This window comes from Capricornis sumatraensis, chromosome 20 (genome assembly GCF_032405125.1).
Source record: "Capricornis sumatraensis isolate serow.1 chromosome 20, serow.2, whole genome shotgun sequence".
Lineage (NCBI taxonomy): Eukaryota > Metazoa > Chordata > Mammalia > Artiodactyla > Bovidae > Capricornis > Capricornis sumatraensis.
In genome coordinates this window covers 32,260,637-32,279,653 of record NC_091088.1, presented here as the reverse complement: position 1 = coordinate 32,279,653, position 19,017 = coordinate 32,260,637, and the positions used below count along the sequence as shown (strand labels likewise).

Genomic DNA, 19,017 nt, shown 5'->3' with positions numbered 1-19,017 from the left:
TTCAAAATAATCACACTGAGTTAAGGAAGCCAGACTAAAAAATTTTAATAGAAAAACATATTTTGTCATTCTTTTTCTATAAATTCTAGAAAATACAAACTGATATAGTGGTTGGATAGCATCACTGACTCAATAGACAAGAACTTGGGCAAACTTCGGGAGATAGTAAGGGACGGGGAGGCCTGGTGTGCTGCAGTCCATGGGGTCACAAAGATTCGGATACAACTCAGTGATTAAACAACAACAATAGTGACAGAAAGCAGATCACTGGTTGGAGGGAAGAGGGAGCAGCCAGGATGATGAGGGACAAGAAGGAAGAATTTTAAAGCAAAGCAAGAAAAATACAGGTCTTGAATTATACGTTTACTATCTTGATTGTGACAAGTGTATACATAAATTAAAATGTATTAAATTATGAACTATAATATGTGCCATTTATTGAATATCAATCATGCATTTACTACCTTGATTGTGACAAGTGTATACATAAGTTAAAATGTATTAAATTATGAACTATAATATGTGCCATTTATTGAATATCAATCGTGCATTTACTACCTTGATTGTGACAAGTGTATACGTAAGTTAAAATGTATTAAATTATGAACAATAATATGTGCCATTTATTGAATATCAATCATGCCTCAACAAAAACGGGCACTCACTATTTTAGAATCATAAAGCATTAAAGCATATCTTAATAAATCCAAAGAGATGTCTAAACTAGTGGGAATTTCATTGCTATAATAAGAGAAGACATTTTAGGGGAAATGGAATCTACAGTTTCTATGAAATATCAATCTGAAAGTCCAGCATGGCTAAAATATGTTATGGGCCAGATCATAGCTGGTGATAACTGCCTATTTGCCTAACTAACAGAAATAAAATCTAAAATAAAACAGTGCTAACAAAAGTAAAGTCTAAAATAAAAATCTACAGAATTTCAAGAGATTTATTTCAACCATTCATACAAGGACTCTTTTCCTCATGAGACCATTAAGTGGGGCTCCTTCAACACTGACTCATAAATCTAGGATAAAAAAAAAAAACTTATTTCAGTAGCTAATGCTCCATGCTAATGTTTCTTTTCAATCACCAAGTGCAGGTCCATCACAGTCATAAGGACTCCCACAAATCATTTCACTAGGTGCTGCTGTCTACTTAAAAGCCGCCATCCAGTGAAACCTCTAGCCATCAATTTCACTCCTCTTTGAGGACTTCAAGATCGTCTTTTTAGCTGTCCAGTTTGTAAGCCAAGCCACAATCATTACCAAAGATTCCACTACTGAAGCACCTCTCTGTTCAACTACTGATCTTCCTCAACTAACAAGCGTTACCTCCTGATAAATCTCAGTTGAAAACATAATAAATAGAAAAAGAATTTAATATACCTAACTTACCAAACGTCATGGTTTAACCTAACCTACTTTAAACTTGCTCAGAACACTTACATTGGCGGCAGGGGCTTCCCTGAAAGCTCAGCGGTAAAGAATCTGCCTGCCCGTTCAGGTGACATAGGTTCAATCCCTGGGTCAGTAAGATCCCCTGGAGAAGGATAATGGCAACCAACTCCAGTATTCTTGCCTGGGGAATCCGATGGATAGAGAAGCCTGGCAGGCTACAGCCCATAGGGTCACAAAAGATTCGGACACGACTTAGAGACTAAACAACCACCTTCAACTTGCTCAGAACACTTACATTAGCCTACAGTTGGACAAATTCATCCAATGCAAAGCCTATTTTATCATAAAGTGTTGAATATCTCTGAAGATACTGAATACTGTACTGAAAGTGAAGAACAGAATGATTAAAAGTGTATCAGTTATTTACCCTGGTGATCACGTGGCTGACTGGGAGCTGCGGCTCACTGCATGTCCAGCATCACAGGTGAGTATTATATGTGTGTATCGCTGGCCCAGGAAAAGAGCAAAATTTTAAATTCCAAGTACGATTTTTATTGAACACATATCACTTTCACATCATTGTTAAGTCTAAAAATCATCAGTCAGGACCTCCCTGGTGGTACGGTGGATGAGAATTCATCTGCCAGTGCAGGGGACATGGGTTCGATCCCTGGTCCAGGAAGATCCCAAATGCCTGGGAGCAACTAAGCCCACTCCTGAAGCCCATGTGCCTAAGGCCTGTGCCGTGCAACCAGAAAAGTCACTGCAATAAGAAGCCCACGCACCGCAGTGAAGAGCAGCCCCTGCTCACTGCAACTAGAGAAAGCCCACATGTAGCAACAGAGACACAGCACTACCAAAAATAAATTAATCAGTTAATAAAAAAGGAGGTTGTGCATTTTTTAAAAATAAAATAAAAATCGTCAGTCGAACCATTACAAGTTGAGGAAAGTCTGTATTTAATTGCACTTGCCACAAGAGAAACTGCACAAGGAAGTGTAGCCTCCCCCGACCCAAGACCATAAAGAAACAGACATTTTTGAAATTCTATATTCTTGTTTTAAAAGTTGGTACTCTCATTTTGGGAAGAGAGGGAAGACAAACAAGTAATTATACTGAAATCAGTTTAATTTCAGTTATACTGAAATCCTCTGGGAAAAGGAACCAGGGTCAGAGACCGGAAGAGGGACTTTTACTTTTTACTTCACATCTTATCAAATTTTTTTTAATTTTCTACTCGACACATGTAACCCTTTAAAGTCACCAGAGGATATCCTGGTATTAGATTTAAGATCCTTTTGTATTCATTTCTACAATCCTCTGTGTTAAATATTTTTAAAAGGTGATTTTTAATAAAGTTCATCCTCCGTTGTCACTGGGCCCATTCAGAACCAGGAGGAATGGAGATCTCTTCATCTGAGCCCTTCCTTTTACAGATGGAAACACTGATGCTCAGACTAGAGCACTAGAGATTAGAGAGCTAGTCTGCCCAAGTCCCACCCAGTAACTGCTATGGCCACTGCAGGGGCTAGGGCTTCCTAACTCTCAATACATCCTACCTAGTAGCTATATAAAGACTCCACAGTAAGCTTTTTAAACACTAAATGCAGCAATATTTTGAATGCCACACCCTGAAAGAAACGGGTCCAAAGCGGGAACTATCAGATGCGAAGTCGTGGAGGAGATTCAAGGAGGAAGCTAATGAAGCATGTGGAAGTTTTCTTGTAATGCCTGAATTTCTTTAAAGGGACATCACAGGGACAAGGTAAGCAACACACTCCGTGCGGCTCTAGAAAGAACTAGGTCTCATGGGAGGAAGTCCAAAAGGGCAACTGTCAGTGGTCCAGCTGTTCAGGATGGAGTGGTGCCTGTTTCTTTGTGTGTTTCCTCATGCGTACAGCAAGCTGGGCAACAGTGTGCCAGCTATGTTGGAGAAAGGGACAGACGCAAGAAGAAAAATGAGCTGGATGCAATCCAAGGTCTCTTCCCCTCTGGGCCAGGGCAGACTTGTACACACTGGCTGCTCCTTAAGTGCAGGAAAATCATTCTTCCTCTTGCCTCCTTTCACTTGGACACTGCCTCATCCTCTACTCCTCTGCCCATGAAATAAATGAGCTACACATGGCTTCACAGGATTAAAGCTTTAAATCAGCAGCAATCATTACTGGACACAGTGGCAAAGTAAGAGCACAGGATCTCACAAACAGCCAAGGACTAGAGCTCCCAAACAGAGCTAGACAAAGTTCAGAACGTGAGGTGGCCTATTTGTTACATCCCAATCTTTTCATCTCATGACCCTATATGTATCACTAGGGTTTTAGTGTTATTTTTGTCTGTTTTCTTGTTTGTTTTGCACTCATTTCAAAGCATCCTGTCTATTCAAATAGCAGCAAAGCAGGCTAAACAATCTTAAACAGCCTAAGGGTACTGGATCTTTGAAGTAATGTTAAACAAATCCAGCTTCTAAGCTTCCTTAGGGCAAGCCTACCCTTGTATCTTCTTTGAGAAGGAAAGTGAGAGGTGAAAATTAGCAGAATGAAAAGTGGGCTGAACACTGAATATTATCCCCAAAAAAGACTATTTTATAAGTTTCTTCATTATTTTATTTACCCATGTAATGGGTAATGTGTGTAAAAAAATAATAATGTGTGAAAAACATATGAGCTCTGACCAGACCAGACTTTGAACTTTGGGAAAGTGACTTAACCTCTGAGTTTCAAATTCATCAAGTGCATGGAAAGAAAAACAAATTTCTGTTGATCTTCAGATTCATACACTGAGCTAATTGAAAGCATCCTTATTTAAATGATACCTAAGTCCTTCAAACGCCACATGAACCTATATAACCTTCCAGAGTTCTCTGTTCCTCATTCCTCACCACACACATAGCCATAAATCTGAGTCATACTAAATATGTTTCTTCTTCCTTACCCACCCACATTGATCTAGTCACCAAAGTCCTCCACTCTAAAAAGGAGTATTGTGCAATCATTAAAAATAAGATTGAGGGACTCCCCTGGAAGTCTGGTAGTTAAGACTCCATACTCCCAAGGCAGGGAACTAAGATCCCGCATGCTGCAAGGCACAGTCAAAATAAAAAAGAGGGAGAGATGAAGAAATATCTAATATCTTAGAATGATGTCCCAAAAGCATGTGTACATACACACAGAGGATAAGATAAGAGTCAGAAAGGGAGGTAAGAAGATACAAAAAGAAATTACAAATTCCTTTCACTAGTTACCTAAAGGATGTTGGAAATGGAGTTGTTGCTTATTTTTCTCTTTTTGCTTATCAATACTATACAAATTTTCTATCATAACTATTAATCAAAGGATAAAGTTACAGTTTTAATTATGAGAATTAACTGAGGAATAGATTCCTTTGCTAAAATATCAGAAAAACAAACCCTATTGTTGCTTCAAGATTGAAAGCAGCATCATGGAGCAGTGATTAGGACACAGACTCAGCCAGATAGCCTGGCCTGAACTCGAGCTCAGCCCCTTTGCCTTATGACACACTAGGTGAACTACTTAACCTCTTAGCTTCCTCATCCATAAAATGGGGAAAATATTAGGGTCAATAGGACAATTAAATTAATTCCTACTAAACCCTTTAAACGGAACCTGTAATATATTAGGATGTACTGCTGACCCTTGAACAAGGTGGGTTTAAACTGCACAGGTCCACTTCCATGCAGATTTTTTTCGATAGTATATACTATGCTACCACCTGGTCCAAGGTTGGTTGAATCCACAGATGTGGAACCATGGGTAGGAAGGTCAACTATCAGTTAGATGAGGATTTTCAACTGCATGGAGGGGGGGCAGTTGGGGGGCCCCTGAGTTGTTCCAGGATCAACTGTATTTAAATGTTGCTATCGGTAGTAACAGTAGCACAAGCAACTTCATCACCATCATCCTGTCCTTCTCCGTCCTTAATTTCTCTCATTGGACTATCTCAACAACCTTCTAATTCCTCCCCCTATTTCTAGCACATCATAAATTCATCATCCAATCAGCAACCATACTGATCAATCTAAAGACAATTGTAACTATGTCACCATATTTTCAGACAACATCTTTATCTTAGTGGGCTATAGTTACTAGTTCTGGTCTGGCCCCCCTATCCATTCTCCTTTCCTCACTTCCAAAATAAGTTACTTTGTACTTTGGAGTGTGAGAACTCCAAACTGCTTTCTAAAAACTCTGGTCAAACACATCATTTCCCACATACCTTCCAGCTTTGCTTATGCTATTTTCTTTGCTTGAATTGTATCACCCTTCTTTTCTCCCTTGGGTGGCTTTTATCCATTCAATCAGGTTCAACATAGATGCATGTCCAGAAAGCTTTCCCTGAAACCCCAGATAATATGACTCCCCTTCTTTTTTTACATAATATCCAGTGTTCTACTACAAAGTGTTCCTGTGTGGCTATTTTGCACACCAAACTATGGGAATCTCAAGGGCAAGGACTATGCCAATTTCTTTGTATGCTCAGATTCTAGCTCTGCGCACACACTCAAGTGTGTGTATAACTGAGTATATCTATGTAATTACCTCATAAGGATTTGCTTTCCAGGTGGCTCAGTGGTACAGGATCCGCTTGCCAATGCAGGAGACCCAGGAGATGGAGGTTCTATCCCTGAGTCGGGAAGATCCCCTGGAGTAGGAAATGGCAACCCACTCCCATATTCTTGCCTGGAGAATTCCACGGACAGAGGAGCCAGGCAGGCTACAATCCATGAGGTCGCAGAGAGACAATCACAACTTAGCAAAGAAACAGAAACAACAACAAAGTTTTGTGGGATTAACTGAAGTGGAAATTCTCTCTTTTTAGTTTACTTTTTAAATCAAAAGAAACAACAGAAAAACATCACACACACACACCTACCTAACCACCTACTATGTGCCAACTCTGAGCTAGGTACAGTGGAAATGGTGATGACATCATAATGTAAAAACAGTGATAAAGTGAAAATCACTCAGTCGTGTCTGGCTGTGATCCCATAGATTGTACAGTGTATGGAATTCTCCAGGCCAGAATACCAGAGTGGGTAGCCTTTCCCTTCTCCAGGGGATCTTGCCAACCCAGGGATCGAACCCAAGTCTCACGCATTGCGGGCAAATTCTTTACCAGCTGAGCTATCAGTTCAGTTCAGTTCAGTCGCTCAGTCATGTCCGACTCTTTGCGACCCCATGAATCGCAGCACGCCAGGCCTCCCTGTCCATCACCCACTCCCGGAGTTCACTCAGACTCATGTCCATCGAGTCAGTGATGCCATCCAGCCATCTCATCCTCTGTCGTCCCCTTCTCCTCCTGCCCCCAATCCCTCCCAGTATCAGAGTCTTTTCCAGTGAGTCATCTCTTCTCATGAGGTGGCCAAAGTACTGGAGTTTCAGCTTCAGCATCATTCCTTCCAAAGAAATCCCAGGGCTGATCTCCTTCAGAATGGACTGGTTGGATCTCCTTGCAGTCCAAGGGACTCTCAAGAGTCTTCTCCATCACCACAGTTCAAAAGCATCAATTTTTCGGCACTCAGCTTTCTTCACAGTCCAACTCTCACATCCATACATGACCACTGGAAAAACCATAGCCTTGACTAAACAGACCTTAGTCGACAAAGTAATGTCTCTGCTTTTCAATATGCTGTCTAGGTTGGTCATAACTTTCCTTCCAAGGAGTAAGCATCTTTTAATTTCATGGCTGCAGTCACCATCTGCAGTGATTTTGGAGCCAAAAAAAAATAAAGTCTGACACTGTTTCCACTGTTTGCCCATCTATTTCCCATGAAGTAATGGGACCAGATGCCATGATCTTCGTTTTCTGAATGTTGAGCTTTAAGCCAATTTTTTCACTCTCCTCTTCCACTTTCATCAAGAGGCTTTTGAGTTCCTCTTCACTTTCTGCCATAATGGTGGTGTCATCTGCATATTTGAGGTTATTGATATTTCTCCCAGCAATCTTGATTCCAGCTTGTGTTTCTTCCAGTCCAGCATTTCTCATGATGTACTCTTCATAGAAGTTAAATAAGCAGGGTGACAATATACAGCCTTGACGTACACCTTTTCCTATTTGGAACCAGTCTGTTGTTCCATGTCCAGATCTAACTTGCTTCCTGAACTGCATACAGATTTCTCAAGAGGCAGGTCAGGTGGTCTGGTATTCCCATCTCTTTCAGAATTGTCCACAGTTTATTGTGATCCACACAGTCAAAGGCTTTGGCATAGTCAATAAAGCAGAAATAGATGTTTTTCTGGAACTCTCTTGCTTTTTCCATGATCCATTGGATGTTGGCAATTTGATCTCTGCTTCCTCTGCCTTTTTAAAATCCAGCTTGAACATCAGAAAGTTCACAGTTCACGTATTGCTGAAGCCTGGCTTGGAGAATTTTGAGCATTACTTTACTAGCATGTGAGATGAGTGCAATTGTGCAGTAGTTTGAGCATTCTTTGGCATTGCCTTTCTTTGGGATTGGAATGAAAAGTAGGAAGTCAAGAAACACCTGCAGTAACAGGCAAATTTGGCCTTGGAATGCGGAATGAAGAAGGGCAAAGACTAATATAGTTTTGCCAAGAAAATGCACTGGTCATAGCAAACACCCTCTTCCAACAACACAAGAGAAGACTCTACACATGGACATCACCAGATGGTCAACACCGAAATCAGATTGATTATATTCTTTGCAGCCAAAGATGGAGAAGCTCTATACAGTCAACAAAAACAAGACCAGGAGCTGACTGTGGCTCAGATCATGAACTCCTTATTACCAAATTCAAACTTAAATTGAAGAAAATAGGGAAAACCACGAGACCATTCAGGTATGGCCTAAATCAAATCCCTTATGATTATACAGTGGAAGTGAGAAATAGATTTAAGGGCCTAGATCTGATAGATAGAGTGCCTGATGAACTATGGAATGAGGTTCGTGACATTGTACAGGAGACAGGGATCAAGACCATCCCCATGGAAAAGAAATGCAAAAAAGCAAAATGGCTGTCTGGGGAAGCCTTACAAATAGCTGTGAAAAGAAGAGAAGCGAAAAGCAAAGGAGAAAAGGAAAGATATAAGCATCTGAATGCAGAATTCCAAAGAATAGCAAGAAGAGATAAGAACGCCTTCTTCAGCGATCAATTCAAAGAAATAGAGGAAAAGAACAGAATGGGAAAGACTAAAGATCTCTTCAAGAAAATTGGAGATACCAAGGGAACATTTCATGCAAAGATGGGCTCGATAAAGGACAGAAATGGTATGGACCTAACAGAAGCAGAAGATATTAAGAGGAGGTGGCAAGAATACACAGAAGAACTGTACAAAAAAGATCTTCATGACCCGGATAATCACGATGGTGTGATCACTCATCTAGAGCCAGACATCCTGGAATGTGAAGTCAAGTGGGCCTTAGAAAGCATCACTACGAACAAAGCTAGTAGAGGTGATGGAATTCCAGTTGAGCTATTTCAAATCCTGGAAGATGATGCTGTGAAAGTGCTGCACTCCATATGCCAGCAAATTTGGAAAACTCAGCAGTGGCCACAGGACTGGAAAAGGTCAGTTTTCATTCCAATCCCAAAGAAAGGCAATGCCAAAGCTGAGCCACAGGGAAGCCCAAGAACACTGGAGTGGTAGCCTATCCCTTCTCTGCTGGATGTTCCCAACCCAGGAATCGAACTAGGGTCTCCTGCATTGCAGGCAGATTCTTAACCAACTGAGCTATCAGGGAAACCCCAAAAACATTGATAAGGTTCTTGGAAAACAATAACAGTATGAGGTAACATTTGATTAAGTACAAAAATAAGATACAAATAAAGGAATTAGCAAAGGAATAAGTTCTTTGTTGAATTCAGTGCATCAAGACCTGTGAAATTGGACCCTTGATGGCTCAGGGCATAACGAGGATTCCCCCAGACAGAAGCCTGGCTGCATGAAGAGCGCTCTGTGTTTTGTCTTCTGCTTGTATTCTTTCCTTTCATTCCACCGTAGCATCCAGAAGTATCCTGATGTTTTGGGGTTTTTTTGGCAGGGGGACCTCTCCATGCGGCATGCAAGACCTTAGTTTCCCGACCAGGAATCAAACCTGTGATCCCCGCACTGGAAGCATGGAGTCTTAACCACTGGACCTCCAGGGAAGTCCTTTCTCTTCTCTTCTTGGAATCCACAGTGGCCACTAAACATGTCCTCCTTGTCTTAAGTAGAGCAAGGATAAGCTGGTATGTTCAAAAACAATGTCAATAACCACCAAAAGGTGAAATTATAAGTCAAGGAAAATATAATAGCAGAAATTAACAGTCAAACATTTGTGAGCACCAAACAACAATAAAAGCATAAACACACACAGAGTGTACTTAAAGCGGTGATCATAGTGCCTTAGGAATAATAAGCCTTGGCAACAAGCAGCTATAACTTCCTCAGAACAAACCAGTAGGCAGGAGGATTCTGCAGACAAGGAAACTGAGGCTCAGAATGATTAAGAGAGTGGCTCAAAGTCACAAGGTTTGTTGTAGAGACAATATTCAAGCCAGTGTCCACTAAATTGGAGAGTCTATGTCCTTTTCATTATTGTGGGCTCCCCTCCTAGCCTGCTGTACCCCCCCTAACACATAAAATAGATTTCTCTCCTGATAGATACTACCTATCACCTTAAGCTACACCGGCTAAGTATTGATTCACGTGTCACTTCAAAATGCTCACCTCCTATTGGCAGAGGCCAGCCTAGCTGCAGGGGAAAAGAGGACCCAAGAAATCCATACACTCCATGATCCTGGTCTGTTTTGTTCCTTGACGCCCAAGACCAATTTACTGTCATGAGCATTCTATTCTGGCTGCCCCAGGCAGTAAGGAAGAAATACAATATTGGGAACTGTGTATACACGCTGCCCATATTTGCTGAAATAACCAAAAGAGGGTATGGAAACAATGGAAGATCATATTCACAGGCCTCTCCTAACATCCCTATTCCCCACCACGTAAGAGAAAAAACAGAGTTCCCATCACAGAAGACAAAAGGCATAACCTCTGGTATCGGAACCAGGATTTAAAGTCATGGAACTGAGGCATATCAATTTTCTTATGTGTAAAAGGGGTTGTTATGAGGATTCAAAATAATAACTTGCCCAGCCCACTGTAAGACAAGTTGAACACTGCTGCTACTGTAAATATTAGTAGTAGAAGTAGTAGTTACCGTTTTAGCACATGACCACAAGTAACAAAACACTGGCCTGGGAAGTCCTCAATGAATTGCATGGGCTCTTGGAAAACAGCTCCTACATGAATCCTTTCCCTTCAACATGGGACCATGTACAGTCCAACTTAGACAAATAATCAGGGGTTTGACAATGCATATGTGAAGAGACAGTGCAATCTTCCCATTCCTTGAGGGGCTGCCGATCTGATGAATAATGAGGGTGAAAGTCGGTAATGAGGCATAATGGTAGGAAGCATTCCCCATTAAATATTTAAATCCCAGTTGCCATTCCCAAGGCCCCAGAACTCACATACTCAGATCTGAAACAAACAAAAAACAAGAGAGCAAGTAAAAAGTTAACAGCCCACTTCAGAAATGACTGCATTCGTTCTGTTGAGCAGCTACGTCAGTTCTGGTGGTTCCCACCCACTTGCCAGTGTGTGACTCTACTCAGAAGCAAAGTCTTTAATCACAGCACTATTACAGGATCTTATATCCTGAACCCATGAGGACTCTTGTCAAAAGTAAATATCTTGCAAAGGAAACTGAGTCACTGGCTCACAGCTCTATCTATCCCAGGCTTACTCCTGATGCTGAGAGGCCACAGGGCAGTACCTATCTTTTCCCTGGGTGCTTAAGGTTATCTAACTATGGCTTGGCCTTCCACCTTCCCATGCACTGTCTATAAAGGTCATAAATGTCCTTCTATCTGCCTAGACTCAGGTCAGTGCACAGATTCTGACTCTTATGTTATACTGGTCGTTTAAACTTTCCCTCTCTCATTTTTTTACGTGTAAAGCAGTAGGTCAAGGCATAGTATCCCAATGAGCCCTCAATGCCTTGACACAGGGCAGTACCTATTCTGAGGTTAATGTGAGGATGTCAGGGGGAGGGATACAGTTAGGAGATATATACAGCTAATGCATCAGGCCATAAAAGTAACTGGGCTCCATTTGCATTTGAAAGTAACATAGAGAAAAGGAAAAAATCATGTCAATAGCCTACAATATCTTGCCAAATAAATTTAAAGGAAAAGTGTCACATTTCCTCCTTATAAGCAATGACTCTTACCTTCGGATCAACTTCTGCAAACCCACCTTGGCACCCCCTATCAGGTCAACAGCATTGTTGGAAGTCAGCTCAGTAGCCTAAAATTTAAATAACTGTATATTTCCCAAATCTATCCCATCCCTATTATTTTAGGTACTGTGGCTGGTTATTTGACACCCATCTTTGATTCCATCTTCAGCTATCAACCCTTCAATATCTATACTCTTCTTTACCTCTAATCCATCCCAGGGGTCAGTTAAAAGCTTCAAACATAAATCTCCTCTCATTTAGCCTACAGAGAATTCATTCTCTGTTCATCCTGTCTTAAGCATCTGCATTTTCATGTATGAAATCTACCTCTGTGGTTTTAACCTTTTTAAAACAAAGTTCTTATTCCCAAACACTAAATGTCTCCCCATGAAATAAGGGTCCAAATATCTCAGCCTGGTTTTCGAGTATGTTCACAACCTGACCCCCAATGCCCTGCATCCATCATACTTTCTGTCCCCCTCCTTGAATTCTGGAGTCCACTCAAGATAGACTGGCTGTCGGTCCCAGAGTGCACTCCTGGACCCTTTCCTCAACACGTGTGCACAACGTTTCCCCCCTGCAGGGAGACCTTCATCCGCCATCTGTTCATGTCTCAACCATCCTTCAGCAGCAAATGTCCCCCTTCCTGAAGACCTCCCTGAACTCCTGCACAGAAAGGGTCTTTCCCTTCTCTGAGCCTCAGTGCCCTCTCTCTAGCATGAATTACAATGTGATGACTCCACAGGCAGAGTTCTTCACCAGTTCACTCAAACTTTTCTTAGTGCAACAAATCAATCTCTGAGGAGTTTGAATCCTGGCCATTTATTAGACCTGGGGTTGTTTAGTTAACCTCTACCAGCCTCCATTCACTTGCTTGTAAAATGGGGGTAAGACTTCCCTGGTGGTCCAGTGGCTGTGACTCTGTGCTTCCAATGCAGGGGGCCTGGGTTCAATCACTGGTTAGGGAACTAGATCCCACATGCAGCAACTAAAGATCCCATGTGTTGCAACTAAGACCCAATGCAGCCAAATAAAATAAAATGAATAAATAAATAAATAAAATGGGGGCAAGAATGATTCCTGCTTCACTTAGGTTAATATGAGGATGTCGTGAGACAATGTATGACCAGTACTTAGCCGGCTGTCTGACACAGAAGAGCTCACTAAATTTTAGCTATGGTTCTGGTTTATTTGTATCTGTGGAAGTTACTCTCCAAAGAGAGTTCCCTCTCTATAGGTGTGTGCTACTTCACCCATTACCACTATTACTACCCCTCCTCTTGAGTCAGGGCTGGCATTATGACTTTCCTCAGTCAATAAAATGCAACAGGCCTTGCAGACACCACCACCCCAGAGCCTTCTATATTGCCCAGCTATGGTCAGTCCCACTGTGTTCTTCAACACCGCTGACAACAGCGAGTCTCCTTCGAGCTGTTTGCAAAGTTCCAAAGACAGTGGAAAACTTTCATGATCTGAGCACTGAGGGGAAAGGATAAATCCTGCTTTAACAGAATTCCAGGATTTATGTGCCAGGGTGGTGACTTCACATGCCATAATGGCACTGGTGACAAGTCCCCTATCTATGGGGAGAAATTTGATGATACGAATTTCATCCTGAAATATACAGGTGCTGGCATCTTGTCCATGGCAAACATAGGCCCCAACACAAACGGTTTGCAATTTTTCATCTGCACGGCTAAGACTGAGTGGTTGGATGGCAAGCATGTGGTCTTTGGCAAGGTGAAGGAGGTCATGAATACTGTGGAAGCCATAGAGAGCTTTGGGTCCAGAAATGGCAGCACCTGCAAGAAGATCACCACTGTGGACTGTGCACAAATCTAATCAATTTGACTTTTTTTATCCTTGCTGCTTGACTTTTTTTATCCTAGCTGCTAAGTCACTTCAGCCGTGTCCGACTCTGTGCGACCCCATAGACGGCAGCTTACCAGGCTCCCTCATCCCCGGGATTCCCCAGGCAAGAACACTGGAGTAGGTTGCCATTTCCTTCTCCAAGGCATGAAAGTGAAAAGTGAAAGTGAAGTCGCTCAGTTGTGTCCGACTCTTCGCAACCCCATGGACTGAAGCCTACCAGGCTCCTCTGCCCCCATGGGATTTTCCAGGCAAGAGTACTCGAGTGCAATGACATTGCCGTCTCTGAAAGCCAGCCACCTCGCTGTAAAGAAACTTGGACTAGACTATTGGATGATGAGATCACAAAGAAAGAGAAAGGCCATATGGAAGAGCACTGAGATGCCAGACATATGAGTGATGTCATATTGGATCTTCCAGCCAAGCTCAACAGCCAGCTGAATGCATGTGCATGAGAGACTCCCCAAGCAAAACAAGCAGAAAAACTGCCCATTTGTGCCTCAGAAACCTTAGAGTCAGCCATGGATTTATGGGAAATAATAAATTATTATATAGATAACTAAAACAATATCTGTCTACTTTCCCCTCTACTTGACCATGAGCTCCTTATGTGTAAGGATCATATCAAATTTACATTTGTATCATCAGCTCCTAAACAGACAGAAGCTTCAATTAATTCATACTTTAATACACTAGTGGAGTATGTGAGTGGCTAAGGCAGAGTTGTTTGAACGGAAAGCTACTGAATGAATTATTTCCTATCTCTTTATGAGGATACTGGATATATAGAATCAAAGCCCAGGGTACAAAAACATTAATACAATCTGACAACCTAAGCAAGAGGACCCCATTTTTGAAAGCTCCAGGCTCAGCATCTTGGTTAAACATTTCCCTTCCAAAACAACCTGGATCCGTGTCAACTTCTAAGACACTGGCAACCTGGGCAGCCTGAGGAAAGGAAATGGGAAACTTGGATTTATTGCACCACGTTGAAACTGCAGAGGGAAACAGACGGGAGATAAAACGTTCCTTGATGTTGACATTTTTCTACCCATTCAAATAGTGATTGCTGCTCACCATCTGTCTTGGCTCCAGAGAGTTGGGTCTTTGAGCATTGAAAGAGCTTCCTTCTGTCACTTCTGCAGAATGATAGCAAATATATCACCTCTTAAGACTATATTTTGTCTATAGAATCTAGCTCTGTCCCTTTAAGCCTGACAGCCCATCCCCAGATCAAAAGACCTAAAAAGAAGTTATCTCATCCAGCTTTTTCTCTTTCTCAAATTTTGTCCTAAACTATAACCCTTTTTTGTTTTTATATCTCTTTTCTGTTAAGAATCTTGCCTATGTCCTCAGACTCTTACTATGCACCAGAGGTTCTGATCCCAAGCTCTTGGCCAAACACAATGATTTATCTTCCCATTAACTTTCCAACTTCCGGTTACATGAACAAAGTGAAACCATACCACCTCAGTCATACCACCTTCTGGCCAAAGCATCCAGAGTAAACCCTTGTGATCTCTATAATTTCTGGGCATTACACATAAGATCTCAAATGAAGCCCACATTTCATCTGCTGGAAAACATTTTACACGAATCTTTTGGGAATGGGTTATGAAGAGAAACAAAAAGATCAAGGATATGATCCTGCTAACTTAAGTAGATGTGAATGAAACCCCATGCCAGAAACACTTGATGTGACTTTCACTCTTGACTTTTCATCAAGTCAAAAGTCATGTCCTCCACAATAATTTTTGTTAATTCTCAAGGTTCTTATATTCTCACTGCTACTCCATGCTGCAGTTCCCTGAATCTGATGAATTCTTGTTCCTAGTTTTAATAATGCCACATGTACATGTACTGAGCCTCAAATACCTTTCTTATGTCATAAAATGCTTCTTGAGTCTTTCATATGTGAGTGCAACAAAACTCAGTCACTGTGGTCAGGACATAATGACCCAGTGAAAGGACAGAAGAAAAAAAAAAAAAAACAGTCGACAAACAGCAGTGAACACTCCTCCAGGAAAAGTTGAATGTGCTCTGCAGAGCAGCACCTCATTCTGGAGGTGAGCTGGGAGAACAGAACAAGATTCCCAGGGAAATAAAAAGCAGGAGATACTTACACTCAAAGCATGAGCCATTAAAACAGACAAACCCCAAGTTACAGCTAGACATTTCAGTATTGGCAGAACAAATGGGCAGGAAATCAGCAAAGAGGTGGTAGATCTGAACAGCTACCAACCAGCTTGACCTGAGTGACATTTACAAAACACTCAACCCAACAATGTCAGGATACACATTCTGCTCAAATGCATACAGAACAGTCACCAAGAAAAACCCTATACTGGGTCATACCCTAAATCTCAATTATTTCAAAAGGACTCAACTCCCAAAAAGTATTTTTCTCCGACCACAAAGAAATTAAATTATAAATCAATAACAGAAAGATTTCTGAAAAAAAATCCCCAAAGTTTTTAAAACTAAATACATATCTAAGTAATCCACAGGTCAAAAACAAAATCAAAAGGGAAATTAGAAAATACTTTGAACAGGAGGAAAATGAAAATATGAGAATTTATAGAATGTCACCAAAGCAGAGAAATCTATAAGACTAAATGGTTATATTAGAAAAGAAAAATCAATTTCACTTTCCACATTAAAAATTAGAAGTAGAAGATAAAATCAAACCCACATTAAGCAGAAGAAAGGATATACTAAAGATCAAAGTGGAAATAAATGAAACAGAAAACAAAAAGGCAATAGGAAAGAAATGAAGCCAAAGTTGCTTCTCTGAGATCAATAAAATTAATAAAACTCTAGCCATAATGATTAAGAGAAAAAGAGAGAAGACTCAAATTATCAACATAATGAATAAAAGCGCTACAACATTTAAATTTCTACAGGGAATTCTCTGGCAGTCCAGTGGTAGGACTTGTTATTTTCACTGCTAGGACCCAGGTTCCATCCCTTGCTGGGAACTAAGATCCTGCAAGCCATATGTTACAGTCAAAAATAATAAAGTAAATTTCTACAGATATTAAAGGAAAAAGGCAAATATAGGGGACTTCCCTGATGGTCCAGTGGTTAAGAGACTGCACTTCCAATGCAGGAGGCGTGGGTTTGATCCCCAGTTGGGGAACTAAGATCCTACACGCCACTCACCCAAAAAATAAATAAATAAAATTTTAAAAATAAAAGTAAATATAATAAACAATCTTATGACAATAAATACAAAAACTTAGATGAAATGCACAAATTCCTTAGATGATACAAATGACCAAAGCTCATTAAAGAAAAAATCTGGCAACCTGAAAGTGACTCTCAATGAAAGGGGCCTAAACTATAATTTAAAACACCCCATCAAGGGAAAATGGATACTTGTGTGTGTATGACTGAGTCTCTTCACTGTTCACCTGAAATTATCACAGCATTGTTAATCAGCTATACCCCAATATGAAATTAAAAGTTTTTAAAAATAAATAAGGTATTGTATATACAGGGGAAAAAAAGTATACATACATCCCAATGTTCATTGCAGCACTGTTTACAAGAGCCGAGACATGGAAGCAATCTAAATGTCCCTTGACAGTGGATAAAGATGTGGTGCAATGGACGATACAATGGAGTATCACTCAGTGATTAAAAAGAATGAAATAATGCCATTTGCAGCAACATGGATGGATCTGGAGATCATCATACTAAGTGAAGTAAGCCAGAGAAAGACAAGGCGCAAACGCTATCACTTATACGTGGAACTTTTACAAGTGGTACAAATGAACTTATTTACAAAACAGAAACAGACTCACAGACTTAGAGAAAGAACTTATAGTAACAGACAGGCGTAGGGGGTGGACAGGGGAAGCGCTGAAGGAGGGATAGATTGGGAATTTAGGACTGATATGTACATGCTGCTGTATTTAAAACAGATAAGCAACAAGGACCTGCTGCACAGCACAGGGAACTCTGCTCAATATTCTATAATAACCTAACTGGGAAAAGAATTTGAGAAAGATAGATATATGCATATGTTTAACAGAATCACATTGCTGTACATTTAAAACTAATAAAACATTGTTAACTATCCAATATAAAATAAAAAGATTTTTAAATAGTAGCTGCATCATTAAAAAAGAAGAAAACTCCAGGCCAGATGACTTTCCAGTGCATTCTATCGAATATTTAAAGACAAAATAATGTCAATTCAATACAAACTCTTCCAAAAATTGAGAATGGACTACTCCCCAACTTATTCTGAGGCCAGCAGTACCCCAACAACAAAATCAGAAAAAGACATTACAAGAAAAGAAACAGACCAATATTCCTGTTGAACATAGACGCAAAAATTCTAAACAAAACTTCAGCGAATCAAAACCAACAATATATTAAATGGATAATATATCAGGACTGTGTGGGATTTTTCCAAGGAATGCAGGGTTATTTTAACATTCAAAATTCAATCAATGTAATACTAACTAAAGACAAAAAAAAACACATGAAAATCTTAATAGCCACAGAAAAAGCATTTGCCAAAATCCAACATCCAATTCTGATTTTAAAAAACCTCTGAAAACAAGAAACAGAAGAGAACTTCTCCAATCTGAGAAAAGCCATCCACACACACAGACACGAAAACACACCCAAAAACAGTTAACATCATACTGAATGGTGAAAAACTTGAATATTTTCCCCCTAAGATCAAGAACAAGTCAAGGATTTCCACTCATCACTTCTACTGAACACTATACTGGAAGTTCTAAACAGTGTAATCAAGCAAGAAAAAGAAATAAACAGTATTATTCACAGATAATATGATAACCTATCTGGAAAAAGATGAAATCAACCAAAAAACTACTAGAATAAATAGATGAGTATAGGAAAGTTGTAGGATTCAAGATCAATACATAAAAATCAATTATATTTGTATATGCTATCTACAGTTGGAATCTGAATTTTTAAAAATATCACTTAAAAGAGGTATTTTAAAATTTTAAATAATTAGGGATAAATCAGAAAAAGATGGGAAAGACCCAAACAGTGAAGATAAATGTTGCCGAGAGAAATTATGGATGAATTAAACAAACAGAGAGCTATACTTTGACCATGGGTCAGAAGACTCAGTGTTGTTGAGACATCAATTCTCCTCCAAACTGATCTGCAGATTCAAAGCAATCTCAATCAAAATCCTAGCAGATATTTTTGTAGAAATTGATAAGTTAACTCTAGAATTCATATGAAAAGATAAAGGACCTAGAATAATCAAAAACAACTTAGAAAAAGAACAAATTTGAAGGACTAACATAACTCATTTTAAGAGTTTTTTTTAAAACTAGAGTGATCAAATCAACATGGCATTCTATAAAAACAAACAGAAGAGTGAGTCCAGAAAAAAAAAACCTACACATATATGAACAGCTGGATTTTTACAAAGGCACACAGACAATGCAGAAAGGATAGTCTTAACAACAAACAGTGCTGTAACAATTG

General features: G+C 40.1%; 1 pseudogene; it reads left to right on the top strand.

The window, feature by feature from the left end:
- Positions 1-13,039: 13,039 nt before the first annotated feature.
- Positions 13,040-13,506, top strand: LOC138096256 (peptidyl-prolyl cis-trans isomerase A pseudogene; annotated as a pseudogene).
- Positions 13,507-19,017: the final 5,511 nt, after the last annotated feature.